This window comes from Azolla caroliniana, unplaced genomic scaffold (assembly GCF_043228905.1).
Source record: "Azolla caroliniana isolate FFs.n. ecotype wild unplaced genomic scaffold, voAzoCaro1.0.p SCAF_1, whole genome shotgun sequence".
Taxonomy (NCBI): domain Eukaryota; kingdom Viridiplantae; phylum Streptophyta; class Polypodiopsida; order Salviniales; family Salviniaceae; genus Azolla; species Azolla caroliniana.
In genome coordinates this window covers 19,493,350-19,508,897 of record NW_028230436.1, presented here as the reverse complement: position 1 = coordinate 19,508,897, position 15,548 = coordinate 19,493,350, and positions in this window count along the sequence as shown.

The following is a 15,548-nucleotide window of genomic DNA, read 5'->3' as shown; positions in this document are numbered from 1 at the left end:
ACAAGAAATCATATCGGAACCAGTACGTGCCGAAGAAGAAGATACAATGCCATATGCTTATCCTAAGGACTAGGAGGAGTTGGACGCAAAAGAAGACGTTGCGCATCCTTGACGACGTAAGAGGCCAACCACGTCTCCCAACGACTTTCAGAACCAAAAGCAGAGAGATCAAGAATTGCTGAGTTTGGGTTATTGCTAGAAGGACAAGCCACAAGATGGTATGCATAGCATAACCCAGGGAGTTTTGCTACATTCCAAGACCTGCGGTTGTTCCATCGGCAGGTGGTGCAAAGTGAACTAGTCGGACGGTTTTATGCCACCTACCTAGAGGCGCATGAAACAATACCACAGTTTATTATCAGGTTTTAGAACCTTCACAACAAATTGATGCGGGCACCTCCAGAAGAAGAAGTACAAAGAAATATTTCTGGCGGCTCTACGAGAAGCACTTTGGACCACTTTGACGGTTTTGGATTTCTGGACAAGTACAATCGATCAAGTAATTGACCGGGTGCTCGACATGGATCGGGTCCAAAATGGTAATCACATGGTGATGGGAGCCTTACAACGAAAACTGCCCAAGGAGGAGGACCTCTAGTTCCGGTAAGCAATACAATGTACAACATGCCTCAATCCGGGACATTCAAGTTTAGAATGTACAATGCGAATGCAATGTGCACCGTGCCACTCACGGGCACATACCATCGAGCGATGCGAATATAACTTGCTGAATAGGCAAGCAACACCGGTAAGACAAATAGAGCCCCGCGAAGAACGACGACTAGAAGAAGTTCATATCCAAGGAGGGGACCGATACGGACCGGAAGACAGATTCCGGTACGACGACGTCCGGAGAAGGGAAGAGTACCCATGGAACTGATACGATAGAGATTACTCTCCAGAATAAAACTGGATGAGAGGAGTAGAACAGAGGTATCAGGACAAGTAGTGGTACCATAACCAGTGCCGCAATCAAAACCACCGACGTGGTAATTACAATTGCAGAAATGAGCGCTGAGACATGGAACAAGAGTACCGACATGGGCCAGACACAAGTAAAGCAGTAGCACAGCTAGAGCAATGAAGAACAGAAGAAATCAATCGGATGGCTCCCGATATACACTTGACAGGCGGAGATAAAGGCAAATCGAGCGGGGGCTGGAAATTATATTACTATTATTGCCAACAAGAAGGGCACTATAGTAGCTAGTGCCCAGTCAAGGTTAAGGAAAAATAGTTGGTGGTAAATATGGTGATAGCCGAAGTCATGGACGTACAACAAGTCACGACCCGGTTGAAGGGGAAAACCATAGAATGGGGGGCATAAGAAGCGGTCCGGAAGGTGGCCATGGAATGGGTGGAAAAGGCTAATCAATGAAATATCGCTAATATGCAACAAGAATAGGCCAAGCAAACACCGAAACTCCAGTCGGACGAAGCAATCGGCATAACTGCAACACGGCTTGACATTGCTCATGCCGTAGGAGTCGTCAACAGATTTATGCACAATCCCGATCGATCGCATTGGAATGTAGTTAAGCATGTGTTTAGATATTTGGTGGGCTGTAAAAGATATTGTGCGAAAGCTAAGAAAAAACCGGATACACGGGAGTGAAAGAGGTACAACATAACACAGAACATAGGTTTAATGGAAAGCTGGAATACATGGGAGAGAAAGAGAGCAGAACAACGTAAACTCAATTAAAAAAATAACACTATGTACATACAAATATCCTACAAAACACTTTTTATACAAGTCCTTAAAAAGACTAACAGAAGTATTGACATGTACTTTAATCCTCATACGAGCGATTGACACTAACTCCAAGGAATATGTCTTCGTACTAGGCTCAGACCGTAGGCCTCTAATGACCTACCGGTTCTCACTATTTCGGAGTACGATCTGGTTCTCTGGTTCGACTTTGATCTATCCAGATACCGATCCAGTTCTCCGCTCTGGCTTTGTCTTTTTCAACCGATCTGCATCCGGTTGAGCTTGCCCGCTCAACACTCCCCCTCAAGCTCAACTTGAGGTCGGATTGTTGTGTGTGTTCGCCGGTCCTTTCCTCCGGCTCCTCCTGGCGTCTTCCCGCTTGGCTCACGCTCCTCGCTCGGTCTGGTTCCTCTTCGCATGACCCGTTCGATTATGCTCACTTCGACCTTCTTGGTCGGTTTGTCTGCTCCCTTGTCCATTGTCAGCTGCCTCGCTGTTGTGGTCCTAGCGCCTGGTGTTTCTCGACCCACCGGCTCCTCTGTGTCATAGTCGACTTTTGCTGCCCTTTTGACTGTGTGGCCAATCGATTCGGTCTATTTGAATCGAACATTTCGATTGAATCAGATGCTTCCGATTCGCTCCGACTCTTGGCCGAATCGGCTGTCTTTGATTCATTTCCGATCTTCAAACCCTTCACGACATCAGACCACGTTTGTGTCTTGGTTTTCTTGGACTTGTCGGCTTTACCTTCCCCATTTTCGGTTGGTTTTGGCTTCCCTTTGATGTCGCGCCCCCTACGTGTGAAAAGTCTCCACTTGTCCGTTCTATCTGCACATGTCCATCCATTCTCGCCCTCTTTAGCCGACCTGAACGCTCTGACTCCTTCAGTCGAATCGAAATTGAGTTCGGTATCCGATTCGGTTTTTCGGACATCATCATCTCTCTCCTCATTGTTTTCGACTTCACCTATCTCCCTCAAATTCGGCATATCGAGGTGTTGGAGACCAAGTAGACCTGAAAAGTGCCGCAACTTGTCCAGGCCGAGAGGTTTGGTGAAGATGTCGGCAATTTGCCGATCCATCAGAACATACACTAGTTCAACTTCACTAGAGAGGACTTGCTCTCGGACAAAATGGTAATACACCTCAATGTGCTTTGTCCGGGCATGGTGTTACCGACTAGGAACACGATCTACGGTCAATCCTTCGACCTAGACCTCCAAGTGATTGTATGACAAGGAAGGGTAAAGTCTGTACGTAATACTTAGTGGGATATTCCTCGTAACCTAGCAGCGTATAAGGGAGACGGCTACAACCGAACTCCTTTGACAGTTGGCTAGCGCACACACCGTTACTTACTTCTACGCTCTCAAGTGTTACAGACACACAGTAGATTAGCTGTAGCTACACACAGTATGATACGCCTCTTAAATTCAAAATTACACGCCGCTTCTAACAAAGGTTTTCTGCCCTTTATATACGGAGGGCCTTTTAGCCGTTCACGCTTCCCGCGTGAACCGTTACATGCGTTACAATATTATACTATTCCGTATTCCTGTGCTCTTGTCTATCGGTTACTATTCCGGCGGAAAACACTTGGCATGCCAGTGGGATAGTGCCATGGCACGTCGGACCCATCCCTTTAATCTTCTTCCAAAATGGCCCTGATGTTTGGCTCTGCTATGGTGTCTGTGTCTGGGGACGACGTAGGACCCGTAGGTGCATCGTGGTGTGGTTCCCCTGTTTGGTCGGGAGGGCTTCTCATAGTGTTGCGATCGTCCTGTGTGGGCGGTCTGGGTTCTGTGGGCTTTTCTTGGGCTAGGGGGGGTTGGCTCAACTGTCGGCGGGCTTGCGGTCGGTCGCGGCTCCGTTTCGTCCGTCACTTCCTCCGTGATGTCGGTCGTCGTTGTATGCTCTGGGGAGTGGGGTTGCGGTTCCTCTTGGTCCGCAATGTTCTCCGTGCGGTTGGTTGATAGCGTATGCTCCGGTAGATGGGGTTCCTCTTGGGCAGTGGTTTCGCTGTCCGGTGTTGTGGGGGACTCCGCTCGCCGTTCCGCGCTGTTCACCGTAGTTGTAATTTTTGGTGACTTGGCCTGAGGTTCCTCTTCTTCGGCAGTATCCGGAATTGGTGTTGCGATGGATTCCTCGTTTGTTTGCGTGCTACCGGCTTGCGTGATCTGGTGAAACAGATCGTCTTGACTTTCACCAAAATCATCTAATAGCTGCGTGAGTTCTTCGGAATGTTGATCCGCTAGCATGTGATAGTCCTGCGCTAGGTCCTCGCGTACTGCCACAATGCTTTCCTCATTGAGTTTATAGAAGCCTGGGCCGTCTTTTCTCCAGTTCTCCCAGTCCGCTCGATACGCGTGCAATTCCGCCGCTTGTGCCGCCCACACCATCCATCCTTTGTCTAGCGCCGTAAACCTCTCCCAATTCGTTTGTAGAAGGATACACACGTTGTCTGTGATGGCCTGACAACGGTTGCGTGCTTCTTCCACAGACTTCTTGAGGTTTGCAATTTCTTGCTAACTAACTACCGTCACTTCTTCATACGTGCTCTTCATACCTGCCCACAACTGGGATTCCTTTGCATGTAGTTCTTCTAGTTTTCCCATTTCATTGTTCAGGCGGATTTCGAGCTGATGCCTTCTTTCCTGTTCGCCCACCAGCTGCTCGTTGAACCATGTTTTCTTTTTCTCCAATAAGGCCCGGAATCCCGCGATTGCCGCCTCCGATTTTTTCGCTTCCTCCTGTAATTGGGTGGTTTCTTCTTTTGTCCGGGTGTGTTGTGTTGTCTCCGCAACGAGTTTCTCTTCAACTGTTCGCCCACCAGCTGCTCGTTGAACAATGTTTTCTTTTTCTCCAATAAGGCCCGGAATCCCACGATTGCCGCCTCCGATTTTTTCGCTTCCTCCTGTAATTGGGCGGTTTCTTCTTTTGTCCGGGTGTGTTGTGCTGTCTCCGCAATGAGTTTCTCTTCAAGGGTTTTTACTGCCTTTCGGCCATTGGCCCGGATGTCCTTTTCCCTGTCTGAGGACTGGTGAAGTTTAGCGCGGAGGTGGTCAATTTCTGATTTCGCTAGTTGTATGGCCCGTTTTGCTTTTGAGGCAATGGCGGTCTGAGCCTCAATCTCTTCCTTCAAGGCTTCGATGGCGTTGTTTTGTGGTGTAGCTGCCTGTTGCACCGTAGTCACGTTATTTTCCAACTCCGCGATGCGTTCGTTGGCTTTTTGCAGCTCGGCTTGGGTTAGTTTAACCTTCTTCCAGACATTCTTATTTTTAATGGCCATCTCCTTGGCGCCCATGCTGACCTTTGCCAGTTCCCTATGAAGTTCGACTAGGGCCGCATTTAATGGGGGTAGTTCCATCCCCATTCGCCGTATACCGACGTTCCTCTGTCTGCTGACTCTGGCTAACTGGTCCTCATCGTCGCTCTCCGTCGTTTGTGTTAAGGCTCGCTCGATCATCTGGCGTTGCGCTTGCTCCTCGACCATTCGTTGTGAGACCTTTATCTGTTGCGTTGCCAAGAATTGCATGAGCTCAAAAGAGGTTCCGAACTGTAATAGTGTACTGAACTCATGGGCCGTGTTCGGGATATCTGGATATGCCAAGACCTCACTTTCCGCTGTCAATACGGCTTTCCCTCGTTGTGACTGGGCCGTAATGATCGGCCGTGGCTCCCGGATTATTTCGAAGGTGGTGTTGGGCTTCGTAGCTACGGAGTTGTTGCCTACGGCCGTTGTCTTCGTTGCCACGAGTACGTCTTTAACTAATCCTCGCCCATCTTTCCTGTCCAGCCTCCGCCGTTTCGGCTTGGGGCTTTCCTGTTGTGGTTCGGTGTTTGGCTTTGGTGCCACTTCCTTGGAGCGCGCCGCCTGCTCTTCCGGTGTTGTCCGTGTGTCCGGCTGGGTGGGTTGGGGTTCATCCTCCCACTCTGTGGTGGCTAACTCCGTTAACCTGCGCTTCACGGATCGAGGCAACGGCGTGGGCCTGCTGGGCTGCGGTGCCGGTAGGCTTTGGGGTGGGAATAGTACCATCAGGTACTGTTGTATGATAGGCCTGAGCTTCTTGCCTCCTTGATACACGTGCAGGCCTTCCCTTAATGTCGGCCCCGTGATGACCCCCCAATCGACCGTACGCCCTTCAAAGGTATCAATAATGATACCTGCCTTCTGCTTGGGCATCCCATATGCGTTTACATGTATGCATCCGACCTCTATTAGGAATTTGGCCACTTCACGGAAAAAGGGATCCAGGATCTCCTTCGTTCTATATGCCTTGGCGGAGGACGAATATGGACCGAAATATCTCTACAGTGACTCCGCAGGAGGGATTTCGAAATGCCTTTCCCCTAGTGATGACATGTCCAACTTTTTCCGGATGGATGAGTTGGTGACAGTGTCAATGTTGAGCTTTCTGGCAATGTCCAATGCATCCGGGTGTGGAGGTGCCTTTGCGACCCTGATGTACCCATCCAGGCGTTTCTCCACGAGCCATCGACGTAAGGCGGTAGAGATAAATATCGACATAGTCAGAGTAGGCTCGTGGGGGGAAGATTGTTGGTTGCGGTGGGCTTGGAGCTCTATGATAGGATGGAGGAGAAGGTGGGGGAGGGGAGCGATGAGAGCGCTGAGAGTTAGGAGGTGGATTTCTGTATTGTGCAGAAGACCTTCGATTTCCTTCTTTTTGTGGCCTAGGGTTTATTGGGCGGTGAGCCATCGTGGTGCCGCGTGTTCTTGGTCTAGAAGTCTGTGCATGCATTCAATCCTTTTTTAATAATGTCGCTATCTTCTCTCCTTTTTTTTTTTTTTTCCGTAATGGTTACATACAAGCCAATTTTTACACTATGATACAAGTAGGGCCATCCTCTTACGCCGCGGGTTCTTCGGCTTTGTCCTGTCCGGCGGGGAATGGGTTAGGTGGCGTAGGTCCCAAATAAGGTTTAAGGCGAAACCCATTCACCTTTTGTCGTAAGACTTCCCCGGCCAGCGTGCCCAGTTGGAACGTGCCTTGTTCCACTCCTATTATCCAGTACAGGCCTGTCCACCAGAATCGTAACTTTCCTGGCATATGGCCCATGCGGGTTTGGAAAACCAGTACCACTCTACGGACAGCGAAATCCTTTTCCCATGCGTTCTGATGTCGATCCACAAACGCTTTACGCCGTCGTTGTTCCTGCTCCAACACAACCATGTTGTGTATGCGCGTTTCGCCGAGTTCGAGTAGCTGGTAGGAGTCATACTTCCTCCGACTTTGCTTCTGATAGTCGGTCCCGTACCTGAATCCGTAAACTGGGTATCTGAAACTCTACCGGCATAACGACCTCCAGCCCAAACTCTAGTCGAAACGGTGTTGATTGTATGCTTGTTTTGTAGCTGGTTTTGTACGCCCATAACGCACTATGTAAATTGGTATCCCAGTCCGTTCTATTTTCATTGATGATTTTCTTTAATATGGTCTGCAACGTCTTGTTGGTGGATTCCGCCAACCCATTTGCCTGTGGATAATATGGCGTACTTTTCTTGTGGACTACGGCGTAATGATGTGTCAGTTCCTGAATGACCGTATTGAGAAAGTGGCTCCCCTGATCACTGATAAACTCAATCGGACAACCGAACCGACACCAGATGTGTTCGTAAAGGAATCTTGTTGTGATGGCCGCCGTATTCTCTCGTAGTGCCTTTGCTTCTACCCACTTGGTGCAATAATCCGTGGCTACCAATATGTATTTATTGCCCGTTCGGGCCGCCGCCGGTGTGAAGGGGCCCACAAAATCCAATCCCCACTTTTGGAAGGGATCTAACGGTAATACGGGCTGGTGTGACATTCTTGCGCCCTCCGTGGGCTGGCCCATCCGTTGACACAAATCGCACTTTCTGTGTAGTCGGCCACCATAGGCCTGCTTGCCATATTTTCCCGGCCGTAACATCGCCCGCGTAGTGTCCGCCTGCCGTGCTGCAATGAGCCTCCCGTAAGACCGCTTCTTTCTCATCCTGGCGTACATTGCGTCGCCAAATGCCATCACTACCTTTGTGATATAAGATTCCTTCTACCAGGAAGAAGTTACGGCTCTGGATGGCTAATCGTTTCTTCTCGTCCGTGCGTAATTGTGGTGGAGGCAGTCCCATAGTCAAAAAGTATGTAATTTCTATGAGCCATCGGTCTGGAAAGGCCGTTTCCGTTCTTCTAGCTAGTGCTACTACCCGCAGAATGTCTGCGTCCGGAAAGTCGTCGTCGTCCTTCTGCGCCGTTTCTCCATTATCGAGTCTACTCAAAAAATCTGCCACTGCGTGTTGCGTACTTGGGCGGTGCTGAATTACAAAATCGAATTCTTGGAGTAGCAACATCCATCGTGCCAATTTCCCCGTTAGTGCATTGGGGATGATCTATATCATCAATAAATTCCGGCATTATCTGCTAGGGAGGAAATTCACGTTCCGTTGTGGAATAGTTACGCTCTGTTGTTGATAATTTGCGACTAGCGTAGTACATTGGCCGGTGCCAATTCGGTTCGGTGAGCTGCATTAGCACACTTCCTATTGCTATGTCCGAGGCATCTACGAACACGTGGAATGGCTTCGCCCAAACTAGTGGCTGTACGACGGGTGCCTGCGTGAGCATTATCTTGAACGCATCATAGGCCTTGTCTTCCATTGCAGTCCATGTAACGGCGTGGCGAAGTCCGCCAAGTATCGTATCATCCGATAATGCCATCGTATTTGTCCTAAAAACCGGCTGAGTGATTTCGCGTTTGTCGGAGTTTTAGCTTGAGTAATCGCGGAGATTTTGTTTAGATAGACCGCTATCCCTTCCTTGCTGACTATATGGCCTAGGAGAGCCCCACTGGTAATGCCAAAGGCACATTTCACGGGATTCAATCTTAAGCTTGCGGTGCGGCAACGTTCCAGGCATAGTTGCAGATGCGTAAAATGGTCGGTTGTTTTCCCATATACTGCAAAATCGTCTAAAAAAACTTGCATGAATGCCGGAATATATTCCCCAAAGATCTCTGTGATTGTCCGTTGAAATGTCGCCGACGCCGTCTTTAGCTCGAACATCATGACGATCATCGCGTCTCTCTGGTCCGCCCTTAATTCTTTTGCGATGGAGAGGAAACGGGGTTCTGACGTCGTACCCACGTTTACTTCTTCCAGGGCTGAGGTGGTGACTCGTTGTGAAATTTCCATTTCCCTCTCGAACGCTGCCCGTGTTCTGCTTATTAGATGCTCTGCTTAGTTCTAATATTGACTCTGGGTTTGGTTCGTATGCCTCGTCGTGGAGAGTAGTGGCCGTGGCATATTCTGCTGCGGTTGCGATAAAGTCGATTTCGAACAACGGAATAATCCGAGGGTGCTCGTCTAGGTATGCCTCTAATTCTGTATCATCCACCCCAGCCAACATATTTATATCTTCTGCGTATAATGGTGTTATACCCTTGTATTGTGTTGTCCTTTCCTCCATTGGTACGCGAACCTTGGTGCGTCCGTGTCGAAAACTGATACACTTGTGTTGCCAGCTCTGGTTGATATTCACTGCACGAAGCCACGGTCTGCCTAGCAGCACAGGGTACGCCCCTGGGGCGTCCAGGGTGAGGACTACCGCCGAGATGTCGAAGCGATGTCCTCCAACGATAATGCCTACCTTGCGTATCAACCCCAATGGTCGTACTGAGCGGGTATCTGCCATACGGAGCCAAAACGGGCAAGCCTCCCATTCTGAAATTCCTAACCACTCGCATGTTTTCGCGCTAATTACATTAACGCCCGAGCCGCCATCGATTACGCATCTTGGGATTTCCTGACCGTGTAATATCAACGTAATAGCTGGGTTGTGGTGATCCACTACAGACGGTCCGTCGCTAATGTCAGTGAAATTCGTAGCGATGCTCACCCCGGGTATGCTCGTCACCCGCTCTTCCACGGTCTGGCGGAAGCATGGGACTAGTTGCAGTAGCTTCTCCATGGTTAACATTATCTCGCATCCTGCTAGTGCTTGCCAAATGGGGTCCGGGGCCAGTCCTTCGTCCTCCACTAGCTCCATCGTTTTTGCGGATTCCTTCCGCATTCATTCCGTATTTGTCGCGTTTGCTTTTTCAACCCATGCCTGGGCTATTCGTCGTAACTCATCTTGCGCGGCCCAATCAACCGTTTTTGTTTGCTAACGTGTCGTGACTTACTGCACTTCTGCCGTAATCGTATTGACGGTGGGCCCTTTGCCCTTGCGTATTGGGCATTGTGTGGCATAATGTCCGGGCTGTTGACAAACAAAACAATGGATGCTAGATTCACCCTTCTCGGCCCCTGGTGGTGTGTGCCGACCCCCCGGTGCGACTTGCTCCTCACAGTCCAACTTCGTTTGTTGGAGCGTACGCGGTGATTGCTGTTGGTCCCGGCGTGGTTCTTGGTGCTGGTCATCGTTCGAGCTTTCATCATATTGCCAGTGGTCCCGATATTGCCGCTGCTTTCCACGAGGTCCATTGAAGCTACCACGTTTGTTTGGAGGCCGGTGATTCTCATAGCGCCGGCCCCCTTTAGCATATCTGGGTGGCCCACGGTAGTCCTCATCCTCTGGCTTGTCTTCCTCGGAATCGTTGTGATTCCGGTGATTCCGGTAGTGCCGGTCATCACGTGGGTTACGATCCATATACCGTGGTCGGTCTTCTTGCCTCCTTTGTTCAGTACGACGTGGGGGATGTTGTGTGTCCATGCTGCGTACTGTGGGAGCGGCTCTATTCAACATATTGTATTCGCATTGCTCGACTATGTGAGCCTTCTAGTGACAGATTGGGTAGTGGATTCGCATGTTGCACTCCACTGCGGAATGCCCCGAATTCAAGGAAATCGTGCACTAGATTGCTTGACAAAAATGTCGTTCCTCATCCTGAGGTAACGCTTGTCGTAATGCGGACATAGAAAACCTTTCCTCTTTGTCGTCCAACTCGAGTTGTAACGCTTGTTCGATGACCATATCGGCTGTTTCCCCTTTCACGCTATTGTTGTTGAGCGTTGTCCGTATAGGTCGGCGTAATGCCGCCAGAAATGTCTCGCGAGCCTCGTCCTTCGCGGGGCCTCGTTCTAGTTTCCGCCGTAAATTTTGGAAACGTAACCTGAAATCCGCGATCATCTCGGTCGGCAGCTGCTTAATTTTGTAGAACTGTCCAAGGATTTCGCATTGTAGAACCCTCCGATGGAAGAACCGCAAAAAGGCGCACTGCAGCTAGTCGAAGGTCGTGATTGCTGGCAGATCCATCTGTGAATGCCAAAACACCGCTCACCCATCCAATGTTAACCCAAACTCCGTCATTTTGGACTGGTGCGCTACTGCCTAAGAAAGGCTCTGTGCCATGTGGTTTGCATTCCAAACATTGAGGAATAGGCGAATGTGGGTTGCGGCGTCGGTTTCGCCGTTAAAGCGGGGATAGGCAAAGACCATGCTGGGGGCTACGATGGGCAGGGAAAGACCACAGTGCTGGTGTGGTGAGCGTGCTTCCCGCGTATCATCGAGGTATTTGGAGAGCGGGAAATCACCTTTGTGGTACTGACATGTAGTGCTAAGGTCGCTAAGGCGAGGCTTTTGCCGTGCACGTTCCTTTGCCTGGCGTGTGATGGACCTTGTGATTGGCTGGTCTGGTCGTGTTGGTTCTCTGGGGCGTCTGCGGCTAAACATCCATTTGTCGTTGTTCGTCTGTGAGAAGACACAGATCACCAAGCGTGCCAAAAGTGTTACCGACTAAGGACACGGTCTACGGTCAGTCCTTCGACCTAGACCCCCAAGTGACTGTATGACAACAAAGGGTAGAGTCTGTGCGTAATACTTAGTGGGATATTCCCCGTAACCTAGCAGCGTATAAGGGAGACGACTACAACCGAACTCCTTTGACAGTGGGCTAGCGCACACACCGTTACTTACTCCTATGCTCTCAAGTGTTACAGACACACAATAGATTAGCCGTAGCTATACATAGATATCAGAGAAGATAGAACTCTATTACAATACGCCTCTTACATTCAAAATTACATGCTGCTTCTAACAGAGGTTTTCTGCCCTTTATATACGTAGGGCAGGGTCTTTTAGCCGTTCACGCTTCCCGCGTGAACCGTTACATGTGTTACAATATTATACTATTCCGTATTCTTGCGCTCTTGTCTGTCGGTTACTATTCCGACGAACAACACATGGAAGATGGGGTTCTTCGCCAGTCGGATGCTGATGAGGTTGTCGTAGTAGATCGTCGTGGGATTGGACACCTCCACTTGCAGATGCTTCAATAACCATTTGAGCCAAATGGCTTCGCACATTGCGACAACTGGTCCTCGATACTTGGCCTCAGTGCTCGACAATGCGATTGTCGGCTTCTTCTTGTTACTCTAGGCGACCGTGAAACTCCCAAGTGAAAACGTGAATCCGGAAGTTGACCTTCAATCGCCGGCATTTCCGGCCCAATCGGCATCTGTATGACCAACAAGCTGACCGGCCTGGCCCGATATAGCAACCCCCTGTCCTTAGTTCCGCTAACATACTTGAGTATTCAGTGTGCACATTGAAGGTGCTCCACGGTCAAATTTGCCATGAATTGACTTATCAAGCCGACCGGATAGCTGAGATCCGGCCGGTGATGGTCAGGTATATAAGGCTTCCGACTATCTGTCGGAACCATTTCAGGTCACATGCCGTTCCGGAGTCGGGGCGGAGCTTCACATTCCTATCTAGAGGAGTTGAGATGAACTTGCATTCCGTCAGACCAAATTTGAAGAGCATACTCAACACATATTGGTGTTGACTGATCATTATGCCTTTTGGGGTGCGGATCACTTCGATCCTGAGGAAGTAATGAAGGTCCCCAAGATCCTTCATTTTGAACGATGCGGTGAGTTCTGACTTGACAGGGTCGATTTCTGCTAGGTCGGCACCGATGATGACTAAATCATCAACATAAAGTAGAATACTAACCGGTCTATTCCAACCTTGCTGGATGAAGAGTGAAGAATCTGACTTGGATGTGGCAAACCCCAGCCGACGCAATTGCTGCGTGATCTTCGCGTTCCAGGCACGTGGCACTTGCTTTAGTCCGTAAAGAGACTTCTTCAGTCGGCAAACAACCGACGTGTTCATTCCGGACTGATATACGGGGGGCTGAATCATATATACATGCTCCTCAAGGTCGCCTTGCAGGAACGTTTTTTTCACATCCATTTGATGTAGATGCCACCCCTTCGCCGCTACCATTGCAAGCAAGACATAGAATGTTGTCATCTTCGCAACCGGCGCGAAGGTCTCGTCATAATCGATTCCGTGCCACTACGCGTAACCCTTCGCCACTAATTGGGCCTTGTAGCGGTTGACGAAGCCGTCAACATTGTGTTTGACTTTATACACCCACCGACAACTGATCGACTTCACTCTTTTCAGTACGTCCACTAAGTCCCATGTCTCATTTTCCATGAGCGCGTGCATCTCTTCCTCCATGATCTTTTGTCAATTCGGATCCTTAGCAGCTTCTGCATAGCTCTCCGGCTCATGCACAACCACCTTCACCATGTACGCATAATGATGAACCATATACTCATTATATCCATACCGAACTACGGGGTGCTTTTGGTGGGTGGATCAGTGCAACTTCTGGTTTGCCGATTTCGTGGCCCTCTTGGCCGACGCAGACTTCTCTTCTGAAGATCTATCTTTGTTCTTTCCGGAATTGGATTCGCTCCGATCCTTCTCTTCCCTATTCGTGCCGTACTCCGACATCTTCTCCTTCCCTTTCTCTTTGTGTGTGAACCGTCTCCTCGGTTCCTTGTGCGGGGAGAGCACGACCGAGCCTTCGCTACTCTCCAGCTCGTCATCCGGTTGACTGCTCCCGCTCAACCAGTCTAGATTCAGTCCATTGATCTAGAGAGAGGTCGGACAATCCGGTTCGGATTCCTCTATGCTTCCTTCTAATCCGGAATCAGTTGCATCGTCCACATCAATCTGTTTAGGTTCGTGTGATGAGAAGTACTAAGATGTGGATTCGTCGAAGACGACATCACGGCTAACAAGGAATTTCTATGAATGAGGGTTGTAGCACTAGTACCCCTTCTGTTTGTCGAAGTAGCCAACCAGGAAGCACTTCTCGAATTTTGCATCCAGTTTCTTCTGCTTATCATTTGACACATGCACATTGGCAATTCTTCCGAATACCCAAAGGTTTCCGCTCGAAATACAGTTCGTACGGCGACACCTTTGTCCCTGAGGAAAATATCCAATTCTGTATGTAGACGACAATCCGAATTGCTTCGGCCCAATAAATCTGGGGCATGCACTTCTCTTCTAGCATTGCCCTTGCCGCTTCTACCAACGCCCGATTTTGATGTTCGACCATGCCATTATGCTCTGGCGTGTATCTGCAGGAGAACTCTCGTCAGATTCCTTTGGTCTGCAGGTAAGTAGTGAGCTGGCCGAAAAAGTACTCTTTTTCGCCATCCAATCTCAGAAACTTGATCTTCCTTCCGGTTTCTCGTTCAACATGATTCTTTAAGTCCTGGAAGCATGAGAAGACTTCGCTCTTCTTCCTGATTAAGTAGATCTAGGTGTGTCGGCTAAAATCGTCAATGAAGGAGATGAAATATCGACTCCCTTCGATGCTCACATTTTGAGCTAGTCCCCACACATCCGAATGGATGAGATCGAGCTGATTCCGGCCCCGATTCTTCTCATTGGGGAATGGAAGCCTATGAGGCTTCCCAAGTTGGCAAGCTTCACATATTTGGCCTTTCCGGCCACGAAACATCGGCTAGAGGTCGATGTCCAACTTGACCTTTTGCCCTTTTGCGAACATAGCGGTGCCTACATCGTTGGTTTCGAGGATGAACATTCTTCCATTCTAGCACCCTTGCGTAATGATTCGGTCTTCCTGCTCGGTGAAGCAACTGCGGTGAGTAAATCGGACCTACATTCCTTGATCTACGATTTGGCTGACCGACACCAAGTTCTTGGTGATCGTTGGAACATGCAGGACCGCATGACCCCTTTCTGGCCGACATGGGTTAGTGGGAAATCTCCGATGTGCTCAATGGGATGTGGGGTGTTGTCTCCGGTTTCGACTACCCCTGGCTTCTCCGGCTGCTCGAGAAAAGAGAACTACTCCTTATGGTTCGTCATGTGGTTTGAAGCTCTGAAGTCCATGTACCAAACTTCTTCCGACTTTGAGTCAGATGTAGCCTTTTTGTTGGCCTTATGCTTCATTACGAGGGCTAGTCCCGACCCGGCTCTCTTCAAGCTTCCGACGTAGTGCGATCGGTGACGCATGTCGGCGTCATTCCGCCTCGATCTAGCTTTGTCTGAATCGGCTCTTTTCTTCCAACACTTGATTTCTCTGTGGCTCTTCCGGCCACAGTACCAACATTCCATGTCTGTTTTTCCTTGCCGGTTTCCGGTGCCGCTTTGACTCCCCCTATTTCCGAAGGGTTTGGAATTACTGTCGGCACCATCTTTGTGCCTCCGATTCTTCTCTTGTTGGCTGCTTGCATTGCGCACCGATCTGCCTCGACTGCCATGACCTTGGGGGCTCTCTACCTTCGTGTACAACATCTTGTTGTCGGTGTGCATACTCGTTGACGCACCCGCATGGTTCTCCTCCACAAGGAGGTGTAAGTCGAAAAAGGAGGGTGTATTCTCCCTTGTACATACCGTTGTCTGGAATGCTCCAAACTTTGATGCGAGGCCCCAGAGACAAACCTCATCTCATCTTCCTCGACGATCACGTTGATGGAGGCAAGTGAGTTGCATATGTCTTTGATCCAGGCCGTGTAGTTGGCCACCGACATGTCCTTTTGTCGGACATTGCTCAACTCTTGTCAG